Source organism: Myripristis murdjan, chromosome 5 (assembly GCF_902150065.1).
Source record: "Myripristis murdjan chromosome 5, fMyrMur1.1, whole genome shotgun sequence".
Lineage (NCBI taxonomy): Eukaryota > Metazoa > Chordata > Actinopteri > Holocentriformes > Holocentridae > Myripristis > Myripristis murdjan.
The window spans coordinates 34378730-34393729 of NC_043984.1; the positions used below are offsets into that span (position 1 = coordinate 34378730).

At 41.8% G+C, this 15000-nt stretch overlaps 2 protein-coding genes and 1 long non-coding RNA gene across 3 annotated transcripts in view; 2 read left to right on the forward strand and 1 right to left on the reverse strand.

The window, feature by feature from the left end:
• The window catches only part of LOC115359829 (zinc finger protein 585A-like), a 1044768-nt gene that overhangs the window by 752704 nt on the left and 277064 nt on the right, over positions 1 to 15000 (forward strand). The window lies entirely within an intron of this gene.
• The window catches only part of arhgef3 (Rho guanine nucleotide exchange factor (GEF) 3), a 62413-nt gene that overhangs the window by 44021 nt on the left and 3392 nt on the right, over positions 1 to 15000 (reverse strand). The window lies entirely within an intron of this gene.
• The window catches only part of LOC115359775 (uncharacterized), a 19423-nt gene continuing 10249 nt past the window's right edge, over positions 5827 to 15000 (forward strand). The window contains exons 1-2 of the long non-coding RNA XR_003928279.1: positions 5827 to 5930; positions 11822 to 11824. This is a non-coding gene — a long non-coding RNA (uncharacterized LOC115359775). The remainder of the gene's footprint in view (positions 5931 to 11821; positions 11825 to 15000) is intronic.

Sequence of the window (15000 nt, forward strand, 5' to 3'; positions counted from 1 at the left end):
TATGCAGTGATGATTGCTGGGTAATACATGTGTTATCTAATGTCAAGTGTCTGTTTGATCATGTGACGAGACGGTAGTTTAGGTGCAAAATCTGAACGTGAAGGCTGACAACCCGAGCACATCTGCAGGCCGAGCGAGCGCTCACGCCTTTCAAACACAACAGCATCAGTAAGAAGAGATGAGACAGAAAAGAGAAGGCAGCACAAATCCTAAAGCCCTGTCACCAGCAACGATCTCAATGTCAAAAATAAACCTAACATTCGCTCTCGTGAGCTACATGTTTACATGAGTTTATAGGCCAGTTATCTAACATCTCGCCTGCTAGTGTGTTTGATTTAAAAGCTGCATATCTTCCCAATAACAGCTGTAGTTATGTAAACATTCCAGGTGTAGCTGATTGATCAGCTGACTTGTTGAATTGATTGACCGTATGTTTACGTGTCCATGGTGCTGATAGCTTTCACTTTGACCTCTCGACTTTCCCAACACAACAGCCCAAGTAACTCATTGCACTGTAAAATGTCTGTGAGTGTGTGTGTGTGTGTGTGTGTGTGTTTTATAACTAGTCGTGCACCGGGGCTCGTAACAACTTAAGGCCACGGCTCAAGACAGAAGACCAGCAGGAAACATCAGCACAATAACACAGCAACAACAAACACCAGCTCCTGATACACACACACACACACACACACACACACACACACACGCATACACACACACATAAACAAATAAATGAATACATGAAATCAGCAGTCAGTCAGTAGTCGCATAAATAAACAGCTAAAAAACTAAATGGATGAATAAGAGCAGCAATAAAGAACAGACATAAATAAAACACAATCTTCATGTTGACTTTGATAAAATGTTAAAAGCAGCAGTTACATGTTGGTGAAATAACACACACATCATACATGTTATTACCACTGCTGTTACTGTTACTACTGCTGGGTTAACTGGTTTGACTATTACTGGTCATTGAGTGTGAGTCTGTCACTGCCAGATGAAAGGGGGAGTCTCGTTTTTGAAAGATGAAGTTCCCACAGGTGTTCCTCATAATGACGATCACCTGGGACAGCCTCTCACGTCTCCCACTAATCAGCAAAAGGCCAGACATTCCCTGTAGGCCACCACACTGAAAACACCACATATAAACCACTGGGCCAGGGGTGTCCAATCATGTGCCATGGAGGGCCAAGAGGCTGCAGCTTTTCATTCCAACCAAGACCTCCACCAGGTGACTGCACTGATCACCTCACCTTGTATCAGTGAAATCAGGAAATAAATGCTGGACATGAAAGTCATCTCATTATACATATAAAACATCAGTGCAATCATTTAAAACATTCTTCAATGACAACTAAACTGGCATTGATAGTTTCTCCAAAAAAAAAAAAAAAAAAAAAAAAAAAAAAAAATCAAAAAAATGAGCTTACATGATCATAAAAAAAGAAAGAAGCATGAAGATTTGAGTGTGACTCCATTTCAAATATTGTGATGTGACTTCCTTCCTAACTCACAGCAAAAGTTCATAATTTAGTTGGTGCTAATGAAGGACATAACGACTGACACACTGCTAGTAAAACAAAACTGAACCTCAGATCTTTGCATTTCCTCCTGTGTAAATGTATAATCTATAATACATATTATAATATGATACATAATATACTTTGATATTATTGTGTGGCTAATAATTTTAATACAGCCTAAGCCAGTGATACTTAATTTATGATGCGGAGGCCAAATCTGGCTCTCCAACCATTTTCTAATTCACAATGAAATCAAATTTTTTTTTCACACAGGGATTTTGTTTTTTATGTATATCAGTGAGTAAATGTTCAGCAGCGTCACCTGGATGTCAAAAAGTTGTATGTTAGTCTCTCAGTGATCTGTGCAGTGTAAGGACAGCGAATGTTACACAGAAATGAGGATAATTCTGATCCCATGAATGTGTATTTGACACTAAATAAGTATATAAGCTAAATCTGCTTTTCATTCTGCCCCTGGAAGGAGGACTTCATGTTTACGGTTATCGTTTATGAATCACTGCAACATCTGAGTGAATGCATGATGGAGGAGGCTCCAGCTCCATGTTTAATGTTTAATGTATGAATTCTTCCAAATGCCATCAAAGCATTTAGCACTAAAATGCAGCTGCAGCTTTTAAATGCAGTAAAATATGTTTATGATTTATCTGTCATACAAGCCAGCTGCCAGTCCTTGTAAGTTATTGAGTTAATAAGTTAATAAGTCAGTTAAATTAAAAATAAATAATTTCAAAGAAAGAGGAGTTACAGGCCTTTTTCATGTTCATTCATTTTATCTGATAATTACTGTTTGTTAATGAACTGGCCCCTGGTGAAAGTGGCCCGGGGTTAAAGCATGATGAGTATGCCCAGCCAAGGTTTTCTGCTCCAGCCTCTGCCCTGGAATACAACCAGAGCGCCCCCTGCTGGCAGCTGCTGGTCAGTACATGGAAACAGCTGCTGTGTCTCACATTAAGAATGAGCCTGTGGGCTGTTTTCACCTCATGATCCGGTTTCAATTTAAACCTGCTTTTTATTTATTATTATTATATATATATATATATATTTAATCACATGAAGTAAAAGTCAAAGCTCATGAGTCATCACACGTACGTCACACACACACACACACTATCATGTGTGTATCATATGCCCAGCCATTTGTGTGTGTTTGTTGCCATTTGTTCATTTGCCTCTATATGAAGTAGATACTGCAAACAAAGGAGAGAGAGAGAGAGGGAGAGAGAGAGAGAGAGAGAGAAGTGGGTAATCGAGGGAGAAGTGATTGGATGCTACAGAGAGAGAGAGAGACTAGCGACCAGTGGTCTGTTTCCTGGCCTCTGTCACCTCACCTACAGCAGGAAAGACTCACACACACTCACACACTCACACACACACACACACACACAGAGAGAGAGAGAGACAGACAGTAACACTCCTAAAAGCTGCTTCCTTCCTTTATGCCCAGTGACCTCACACCCCAACAAATGTGTTGCCATGGCAACACACACACACACACACACACACACACACACACACACACACACAGCTCTTGACATTGCCTGGCCTTTTCTCTAGTGATGATCCACCAAGTCCTCCTCCTCTCCTCCTCCCTGTTATTCTTCTCCTCTCCCACACCATCATCTCCTCATCTCCCTCCTCTCCTCCCACCTGTCTTCCTCCCTGTATTTCCTCCTCTTCCTCCCTTCCCTTCACCTGACCTCCTCCTGTTCCACCTCTCCTTGCACCTCCTCATTTCCTTCTCTCCCCAACATTTTGGCCTAAAGCCCCTTTTCCCAGCTTCCCCAGACTGAGACCAGATGTTCGATACCCTTTTCACCTCTCTACGTCCAGTGGGTCAGTTCCTATGGGTAGCATTTTGTGTTAGCTTAGCATAAAGACTTGAGGTCTATGTGAGTCATTAGCCTGCCATGTATTTCAAATCCCCTTGATCCACTGTGCAAATCAGACAGCTTCAGAGCTTAAGCTGTAAGGTTTAATTTTTCACTTTGGCAGAGCCAGGCTAACGACTCTCACAGACTTCAAGATCAGAATCAGAAACAGAAAAACTTTATTGATCCCCGACAGGAAACTGGGTTCAAGTCTTTACGCTGAGCCAACATGAAATGCTCCCCACAGGAACCGAACCAAAACGGTATCGAACATCTTGTCTCAGTCTGGCCGAGCTGGCAAAAGGGGATTTCGCCCAAAATGTTGGAGCATTCCTGTAAAATTTTAGATTTCTGCAGCAGGGAGAAGCAGGGTTTGCAATGAGGAAGGAGAGAGAGAGAGAGAGAGAGAGAGAGACATTAAAAACAGATGGGCTGAGATGTGGGAGGGGCTGGAGATGGGAGGAAAAGATAAAGTGAGAGAAAAGAGCAGGATTGAGAAACAAAGAGACAGAACGAGCAGCCTGTGGCCAAACACACCTCTGTTCTGGATTAAGTGTGTGTGTGTGTGTGTGTGTGTGTGTGTTGACTTCCAGGGTGGGAGGTGTATGTTGTTGGAAAAAGCTCCGTAACTCCCAGGAATGAATGAGTCACACGTTGTAACATTCACACACACACACACACACACACATAAACAGAGAGGGAGAGCAGGGCCTTTTAAAGGAGAAGCTGTCAGGTGTGTTCTGCTCTCCTCTCAACAAGCTGACACGACCTTTTGCTTCTGATTAAACCATCTGCAAACGAAGCTTCTGTCCCCGCTGTGTGTCTGCTGACGGTCAAACGCTTCGACCAATCACAGCTGGGCGAGGGAGGGACTTACAAACGTGAGCGAGGCTTCAGCGGGAACAACTCCTTCCAGCGCCAGAGGACAAAAAAAACTTAAATTTGCCACTAAATATCTGAAAAAGGACTGCAAAATTCATTCACTGAATCAATGCATCGATTATAAATTCTGCAGATTCAACTACATCAAAAAAAAAAAAAAAACAACCTTACAGCAGCTCTGAAGCTCTTATTTACACACTGTGTTGACTGTATTTGAAATATGGGTATTGGCATTTTGGAAAACAATAAACGAGTCATTTCAGAAGAAGATCATTTGTGGTGGAGCTTCCTCTATAATCAGCGGTGCAAAGACCACTGTGAGGGAGTAGGAGTGTGCGATATATATCTACAATAATACACAATAATACATTAATATCTTAATTGTTGTTTTACCGCTGTGCAAAATGACAACCTCAAGTATGGCACTCATTTTGCAAACACAGTCAAATCCCAGCCTCAAGAGTCTGCAGATGATCAGGCCAGGTAGGATAGACAACTGCTCCTTTTCGAATATGCGCTTTTAATGTTTATCTTAAACCCTTTGCTGTTCTGTTATTTCATATTCAAAATAAAATGCTCGATCACTTTGACACAACACATGCAGGGTTCACGCTTCACACCAAGCTAAGCTAGCAGAGCTGCCTGCAGGGCTGAAGTTAAAAATGAGTGAACAGAAACAGCACCAGCCAATCAGAACTGACCTCATTAGATTTAACTGCTTGACATGGATCATTCGCTCTCACATGGAGGCAGTTTGGCATCAAAAGACGATGTTGCTCAATCTGTGATGGAAAGCCGTTGCCTTTGAGGAGAGCTCCACAACTAACTTACTTCACTGTCCGCAAATTAACCAGCGCAAAGAATCTGAAGGGTATGAAAAGCTTCAGGAGTCAGCGATCGACCACGAGCGACCAGCTGAGGTACCGGCAAAACGAAAACACACTCAGCAAAGTTTGGCAGAGTCATTCTGCTAAACAACTCCTTACGACAAGAGGAGCAACAGATGGCAAGAAAGAACAACCGCTGTCACCAGGTCCACCACCCAGCCTCGCCGCAAACATATCAGTCACACAGCTCCGCCTAAACTGTATGATTCGTATCGCCAAACTCTGCAGCGAAAACTTCAGGGCTTCATATTTTGCCACAACAACGGATTTGATAATATCATTAACAGCATCTAATATACTATTAACAAGAGCGAGCTACTAAAATACGAGACTTTTACACATTTTTTTTTTACAAATTTTTGAGGGATGCAAAATATTTATTGTCAAGTATCCTTATTGGCAAAACCCCCAAAATATCAAGATATTATTTTTCGTCAATATCGCACCCCCTCGTTCAGCAATTACAGTTTCAGCATCTAACCTCTCCCGAAACCACTCTCATTTTCTTTTTTTATTCCAAGACAAGTATTTGAAATCCACATGATCCACTTCGTAAATCAGACAGCTTCAGAGTTACTGTAAGGTTTGTTTTTTCACTTTGATGCAGCCAGGCTAACGACTCCCATAGACTTCAAGTCTTTATGCTAAGCTAACATGAAATGCTACCCACAGGAACTGAACCAGTGGACGTCCAGAGGTGAAAATGGTGTCCAACATCTGGTCTCAGTCTAGGGACGTCAGGAAAAGTCGCTTTAGGCCAAAAAATTGGAGTGTTCCTTTAAATGTGCATTAATGTTGCAACTTCAAAATGTTTATTTGGATTTATATGACTTTTATGGATTTTAAATCTTTATTTAAAATCAAATAGAAACCAACTGCAACAGACGTTCCTCTCTTTCTGTAAAGGACTTTATTCGTGTGAATATACTTGCTGCCTGTGCTGTTTGTCCCATTTTAAATCAGTGGCAGGAGGCAGACATTAGAATGCAGCAGAGAGGGTGACACTGAGAGGTGTTTACTGGCTGCAGGACGAAACCCGGCTCTGACCTACTTCAGGGAGCTTCAGTGTCTCGCTCCGGGGCGTCTGGACAGAGTTCACGGCTGTTCATGGACACTCAGTTATCGAAATCAAACCTGTGACTCTCTGAGCGCTCGGCAACAACATCGTCTACAGGTGCAAGATGGAAAATTACACTGAGGTGAGGAAAAAAGGTGGTCAGTCTCCTCCCACAGGTCTGGAGTACGACCACCATCTGGGCGGTCCGGTCTAACTGGACTCAAGAAATAAAGTGATTTATCGATTCATCCATTGATCATCCGAACCCCAACCCACTGTAAATATATTTAAAACAAAAGAGAACAGGGAAAATGGAAAGAGGGGAAAGGTGGTACCAACTTTTTTTCTTTTCTTCTAAGTGAAAAAAAAACAAATTTTATTTTCCATTCTTTTTTATCTCTTTTTGTTTTTCTTATCTTTCTTTTCCTACAGTCATTTACCACACCACCTAATCGTTTACACTCGTGTCCCAGTCTGTTTAACGTAATGCTTGTCCCACTGTGGCGCTGCAGGCACATATGTGATGTCATTTAACGTCTATTTATGTTAAATCACCAATAAAGAAGAAGAGAAAAGAGGAGAAGAAGTGAGGACCCTTTAGATTCAGCTGAAAACAAACAAACATGAAATTTGATGGCTTAGTCATTCCATGCTTTACTTTAGTGACACATAATTAAAGAAAACTATTATTATAAGTAATTATTGATATTATTAGTACTAGTGTGGTATGGGGCAGCTAAGTAATTTGTTAACTGTGCCACTTTCAGCAGCTTTAATATTTGTAAATTTGTAATGACTAACCTATCAATAATTACACATTGTTAAAACTCAGCTCAAGCAGCAGTTTGTGGAGTGAGAGGGCTTTTATTTTGTATCTGTTTTTCTCCTGTTTTCAGTTCAGAAGGAGGTTAGAGGCTTGTCTTTAATTTCAAAGTCATTTCTTTTGTCAGGGAAGTTTAGGGTTGGGATTAAATGATTTTGTTTGTTGTTTTGAGCCATGCTCACCTCTAAAGGCTCAAGAAAAATAATATGAACAGCCACATTGTGAACACTGAGTGCTGTTCGACTGTTCATGAGAAGAGCGGAGGCTCAGTGTAAGTTGTGTCCAGGTTTCCCCTCAACCAGGGACATAAAATATTATTTTAATGATTATTTTAATTATTTTATATTGCTTTATTGTACATATTTTACTCTTCCTCATATGTAGCTTTCAGTTCTATATTTCCTTCCAGATGTTGTATAACTTTGAAAGCGACAGGTCGACAAACAAAGTCCATTGTTTGTCGACCATTTTTATTTTGTTTGTTACTTTGTCACTTTGTTTTGAAAAGTGCTACAGAATCACCATGACAACAACATCCACTTCCAGGTAGAAAACTGGCGATTCATGTAAAGTGCAGACGCTTGCTGTGATGTCGGCTGTGGTCGTTATTCAGCCCTAACTGAAATGTTCAAAGGTGTACAGTTGAACCAGATGGGCTGATGGGATTATTATTATTATTTTATGTTTCTGTACAGCTTAGCCAGCATCTTTGATGAGCCAAATTAAAAAAAAAAAACAGCGCCATCTAGGTCCTGTTGGGCCAACTGCTGTTTAATGTCTGTAGCTGGAGGAGCAAATTTGCTCCTCTCAGATGGAAATCTGACAAATTCTCCACTCTTTACTGTTATCTAAAACCCCCAAAATAACAAGAGTTAAAATAACAAAAAATAACATAACAATAAACAATAAAACAATAAAAATAAAATAAAATAACAATAAAATAACAGGAGTTAAAATTATATCACAGCTCTTACTTATTTTTTCACCCGTTTGCTCTGTGTCATTTCACTGTTACGCAGGAGACACAGATTTTTTTTAATAAGACAGCTTCAGAGCTGCAGCAAACATTTTGATTTGGTTTCTATAAATTGATTTTATTATTATTATTATTATTGTTGCTGTTGTTCTTGTTGTTGTTATTATTCTAAGTAGTAGTAGTAGTAATAGTAGTAGTAGTTGTTGTTTTAGTGGTAGTTTGTTTGATGTGTTTGCTTTGATCAAAAAGATGTTAATCTACTGGACAGTCGACATTTTTTTACAGGTATAAAACCAGAAATTAGTCCACCCATACTCTAACACTCTGATACTCACCACTCACACACACTCACACACAGACACACACACCTGCCTCCTGGCATGTGAAACCAGCCAGGCAGCATACTGTATGCAGAAACATGATAATCAGTGACAACAGGACTCAGCATCTCCAGAATAATGTCTCCATTGTTCTCGTGGCAGTAAAGCACATTCCCACCGCCTGACAGCCTGTCAGATATGAGGACTGACTGGACGGGTTTCATCCTCTCCACCACACACACACACACACACTGTACACACTGAGCAGAAATCATGGGTGTGTACTCTGATCTCCTGCTCTCGGTGCCCCCTGACGGCCTCAGTGTGGAAGTCAATCCAGCTGAAACAAGATGTTGGACACCATTCTCACCTCTGTGCGTCCACTGGTTCAGTTCCTATGTTTAGCATTTCGTGATAGCTTAGCCTAAAGACTTGAAGTCTATGAGAGTCGTTAGCCTGGCTCCGTCAAGGTGAAAAATAAACCTTGCAGCGGCTCTGAAGCTGATTCACACAGTGGATCATGTGGATTTCAAACACATGTCTTGTCATCTTGTCATCAGCTGAATGTTTACAGCTGTTGTCATGGCAACGTGAACCACCTGGAAATACTCGTTGTGAACTTAAGGCCCGGGCCGGTTCTACCTGTTCAATTTCTATGAACTAACAAGCTAACGTTATATCTTAAACCACAGAACGTAGGAAGACGGTCTTCGCTATGTGGCTGACCTGAACTGTTGAGTTTTGAAGCTGCTGACAGGAGAGTGTGGGCGCTGACCATTCAAACTGAATGGGACTTTGGATGGGAACTCGAATCACACACACTCGAACTCGAATCCATTCAGTTTCTATGACGCTGACATACGTACATGCTGCTGGTTGTATGAAACGTCGGTGATGTAGGAAATGAAATGAAGCTCGTTGTGCTGACGTCGCTGTTAGTCTTTGTGGAGCAGACAGTTAGAAAAATGACTGAGGGGTTAATGTCACTGTGTTTGTGTGTGTGTGTGTGTGTGTGTGTGTGTGAACAGTAGCGTCTTGTCTGCTGGCGGGCAGAATGAGGACACAGTCCACAGCTCCAGTGAGATTAACTCCTGCCTCCCACAGCAGCTTCAACCCGACTGAAGTCTTTCTGATTAGAGATTCCAGCTTCACTGTTTCCATGGAGGCTGAAGAAACTGATCTGATTAGATGTGTGTTTAATCAGAATACAGCTTTTTTTGACCTGCGCAAGGAGACTTCGCCTGCAGGGAAGAGTCTAATCTGCTGGAAATTAAATCTAAATATAATCCAGCCTAGGTCATGTTAGCAAGTGGTGGCGCCCCATCAGGTCGTCCATCAGACTGTAAAAATGAAACCTGGCTGCTGGTTTGGACTTTTATTCTTGTAACAGGAAGCCTTCAAACCTCTCCAGCAGCTTTTTGGTTTGCTGGATTCTGGCTTCGTTCGTCTTCTCAAACAACTGCGGCTTTCCACCACGCAGCCGTTCAACAGTCCTTTACAGATTTAATCTTTACAACAAAAAAAGTTGTCATGAGCCACAGTCCAGTGTCACCATGTTTCTGTCTGTTTCCCCCCGGACTGGCAAACATGAACAGAAAGAACAGATTTATTCCAATCAGAGAGTAACAATCAGATTAAGAGTCTTCATGGTTATTAGACGCTAATATATTCCTACTGAAGAGATTATCAGAGGTTTACAGCACCCTGTTCAAGCCAATTGAAAATTCCTTCTGATCAGGCCAGTCTCTTCTGGTAGTTTTTATTCTGATTATTAGTGGAATATTAGAGTCCATGTAAACACAGTTAATGTCTCCTCTAATGTCTCCTGCCTCCTAGACTGTACTTCCAGCTGACAGAGATTCCGCCAGCTGTTTCGGGCACTGTGTAGTTTAGTTATTCATGAAAATCTTTCCAAACAAGTGGTCCTGCCTTTCATTTATGGGAAAAAAAAACATACAAATGTATCATCGTGCTTCATAGCCATCAGTCTTGTCAGGCAAAAGGCTTAAACATAAGAACAAGCTTTGCAGAAGAAACAGATTCATCCACTTCACAGCTCATCTATTATCTGAACAGCGGCGGCTGCAGATGCCAAATTGAATCATATTATTAAGATTACCAGAGAGGTGAGGTAGGGTTTCCAGTAAAAACATGACCTCATGTTCCTTCTGGTGCTTCCTACAGCTCATCCACAGCCCAAAACTGAACACAGGGGTTAGCACAGGAGCCAGATGTCTATGATCCATCCAGCAGTCATTATACAAAAACAGTAACTACAGCCGATACTGATGAATTCATCAGAAAGAGGAAAAAAAACTGACAGCCAGATTTGCTAAAACAAAGGTTAGCTATGGCTTCTCTCACTCTCACTGCATGTAAATCAAGCGTAACTCTATCCTGAGGGCATTTTTACCTTTATCAGATACAGACAGGTGACAAGTTAAAGCAAAACCCGACATAAACTGTCTCCTGGAGGGATGGAGCTCCATTTTTCCAAAAGATCCTGTACAGACAGAGGGATATCACTGCAGGGCTGCAGCACACAAAGCTCTCAATACAAAGACAAATGCACATCTCAGAGTTCAGTGGTGCAGCAATCCTGAAAACTCACAGAAACAGACGGCGCTCTCAACTCCAATACCTGCGTGTCACATGCCCTTCAACAGCCAGACAGCCGGTGGTGCATCCTGTTCATCTATCATGTGCATGTCTGTCATTGGTGGACCAGTCTGTCAAAGCCACCTTCCCCGGTAAATGCCATGTGATTGTACAGGACTTCAGCAGAGAGAAAATACTCTTGCACAGGAGTTGCACCGTTTGCATCACAGCGGTTACTTCTTTTTACGAAAACAGACGCCAACGTGACGCCCCGTCTCTCAGAATGCAACGCAACGCTACCAAAAACCATCACACAGCTGAAATTTGGATTGTTTTTTAAGCCAATCAAAACCTTATACAAGCTTTGAACACTTAGTTTCTGTCTTGCAATATCTTTTTTTGAGATTTCAAGCTTTTAAACACTGAGTTTCAACCTTTTGAAGATGTTTTTTCCAGTTTTGAAACATGGTGTGATATTCACTCCAGGACTCCCCTGGGTCCTCTATTAAAGCAACACTGTACACTTTTGTATCAGGTAATTAAGTTCTTAAGCTTTTGCAGAACAAACTGGTGAAAACAAGGAAGTAAAGCTGATAGCCAACAAGCATCACTGCCGTGCCAAACCCTTATCGCTTTACCAGCCAACTGAAAACTCCCCGAAACTGAAAACTTTTTTTTTTTTTTAACTTGCATTCAGTTTAAATCTTATTCTGTTCCATCACCTGTCCATATTTGTTTTGCTCTGCTGTGTAACCTTCCCAGAGTTCCTTCTTCACCACCTCTCAGGCGCCTTTGAGCAAGGCACTTCACCTCCAGTCGCCCCCGTGGTGCCTCATCGAACTCGTGTTATTTGAGGCTCTGAGGGTGTGATGTCACTCTGGACAGCAAAACATGGAGACACACTGAGTCACCACTGAGGCATTATGGGTGTGGGAAACAATGTCATCAACACTACCTCACACACACACACACACACACACACACACACACACACACACACACACACACACAGAAAGTGAAAACTTTTTTCCGCCAGCTCGCTATAAGCCACACCAACATGAATGGGAATCCTTAAAGGCGCAGTGTGCTGCATTTATACTGAGTCCAGGACTTTGAGAGACTGTTTTCTTGGCGGAGATCACTGATGCTGGGCCGGTTTGTTTTTGTTTGTGCCACAGGGTCAGTAAACCTGTTTGCGTGTGGCGAAATAAACTTTATTAACCTCCGTAATATTCATGCAGTGCAGTTTGGTTTGTCTCCTTGCGAGCCTGATGATGCAAGTTAATTAGAAGCGAGGTGTTGATTGTTAAGTGTGTTTGAAGAACATTATGGGATTGTTGGTCTCATTAACTGCCATGATAATTGTTTTCTGTGTTGAAATGCAAAGATGTTGAAAAGTTTTTGTTCCTCTGATGTAAAATTCTTTGACATTTTGAGTGCATAAACTACAGCAAAAAAAATTTTACATGTGAGAATATGCCAGCGTTTTGGGCCAAATCCTCTTTTTCTGCCTTAGCCAGACTGAGACCAGTCCTGCGTTCTAGTACCCATACTACCATACTATTTAGTAGGCAAGAAAAAGAATTAGTATGTCCCAATACATAGTATTCAGTCAGATACAGTATGCCAAGAGCACCAGGATGTTCTACTACACTCAGTCAGATTTCACAGTATGCATCTCAGCATGCTTCTCTGGCCATTCTGACCCACAATCCTTTGCGCAGTGGACGTTACATGGCACTGACTGAGCTGCATATACAGGCCACGCCCACATACGGAAGACAACGCGACACACACATCGCGCTCACCTCGCTCAGTCACAGCAGACGTGCATGTCTCTGGCGAGCTCGGTGGGAGGTGCTTTGCTGCATCTCCACAGTCTGAAACCGCACCAGCATTTTGACAACAAAATTCAAATGTGGCGCTACAGTCGGCAGCGGAAGTGAGCGAGAGGGTCGGAGTTCAGGGATGACGTATATAGTGACGTATGCATACTACATATGACACTACATACTTTGTAGGGGCAGCTGCAGTACATACTAAAAGTAAAAAGCTCTGTACCACCTCCACCTCCACCTCTGTACGTCCAGTGGTTCAGTTCCTATGGGCAGCATTTCATGTTAGCTTAGCATGAAGACTTGAGTCATTAGCCTGGCTCTGTCAAAATAGATTTGGTAGATAGTATTTCAAATCCAGATGATCCTCTGTGTAAATCAGACAGCTTCAGAGCTGCTGTAGGGTTTATTTTTTCACTTTGATGGAGCCAGGCTAACGACTACCATAGACTTCAAGTCTTTATGCTAAGCTAATAGGACATGCTAAAATATTAGTGTATTCCTTTATCCACCATATTGCTGGTGTTAGGTCAATACGAGGATATCATATTGCCACAACTAACACTACCGTTCTTATCTTACATGTAAGTTATACTGTAACATTTCGCAGTTTAAATATCTTAAATAAAATTAATAAAATGCCAAATGAAATGACCTCGTCACTTGTCTATGTCGTCTCAGGTGACGACACCATGATTTAAAAAGGTGGACTCGACAAGCCCTACACAGAACATACACTGCACACACACACACACACGCAAACACACAGAGAAACAATCAATCAGCTAATGCACTGATATTATAAAGTATAGACACCTGTCAACCTGGCGTTTTTATACCACATATTAGGCCTATATTAAGACTGCAGCTGCCAATATCCAATATTTTGATATTTAATGCCAGAAAACCTCAAAAATTTCCAATACTTTGACCATTTCCTGGACAGCTGTGTGTTTGTCAGGGTGGAAAAGCCTCTGAAACAGCATTCAAGCATCAGAAGACACTGAAACTGAAGCCCAGGTGGAAACGCTCTGACGGTCCGCTGTCTGCTTCAGATCAAACCTCAGCCACTTCACTGCACTCCTGCCACGCTCAGTGACCACTCACTGCTCTGTGTGTGTGTGTGTGTGTGTGTGTGTGTGTGTGTGTGATGACGTCATGTTTAGATAAGAGACAGTCTATTCAGTAATTTCCTCAGTCCAACCCAGTCATCATGTGATATTATCATCATCATCATCACTGCTGACCACAGAGACAGACACACACACACACACACACACACACACACACGCACACACACATCGAGCAAACAGACAGACAGATACATGGATGGACAAACACAATTAAAGTGCTTTAAACCTCAGATCCTTGTATGTTGGTCTTTCTTTGCTTCATTTAAAGGGGAATATTTACGCTAGTTTCAGGGGTGTGTGGTGCATTAAGAGCGTTAGGGCGCCACCTTTCCTGCAATTCCAACTGCGAATACATATTTTAATGGAAAAAATTGTTATTATTGTGTTGTGTGTGTGTGTGTGTGTGTGTGTGTGTATATGAATTTCAGTTGTTCTTCTAACATAAATCATACATTATTACAAAGACGTGAGATGACTACTGACAAAGTATTACCTACAATCTTCATCTGTATGGCGAGGGGTGAACGTTTCTCCGCCCAGAGAAACGCTCAGTGTGTATGTGTGTGTGTGTGATATGTTTGGCTTTTCCTGGTTGGTTTGCACATGTGAAGCTCCTGTCAGGCTGGCAGCAGAGGTTTGTTCTGCTGAGACCATCTCTGAAATATAAGGAATGTAATAATACAGAAACAGAAAAGTGAATATTATTCCCACCGCACGGTGTGTGTCCATTTCTGAAAAGTTTACTAGACCGCAGTTACTGTGTGCATGTACAAAAAAGGAATATGCTGTGGCGTATGTAAGCACACATCTGATCAGATCAGTTTATTTGGCATCCAAGCAAACAGTTCACCTGAAATCTTAAAGGAATACTCTGATGTTTTTGGCAATATGCTCTTTTTCAAACTCGCTCAGACTGAGAACAGATGTTCGATACCATTTTCACCTCTGCACATCCACTGGTTCAGGTAGCATTTTGTGTTAGCTTAGCATAAAGACTTGAAGTCTATGGGAGTCATTAGCCTGGCTCCGTCAAAGTGAAAAAATAAGCCTTACAGCAACTAGGAAGTCTCATCT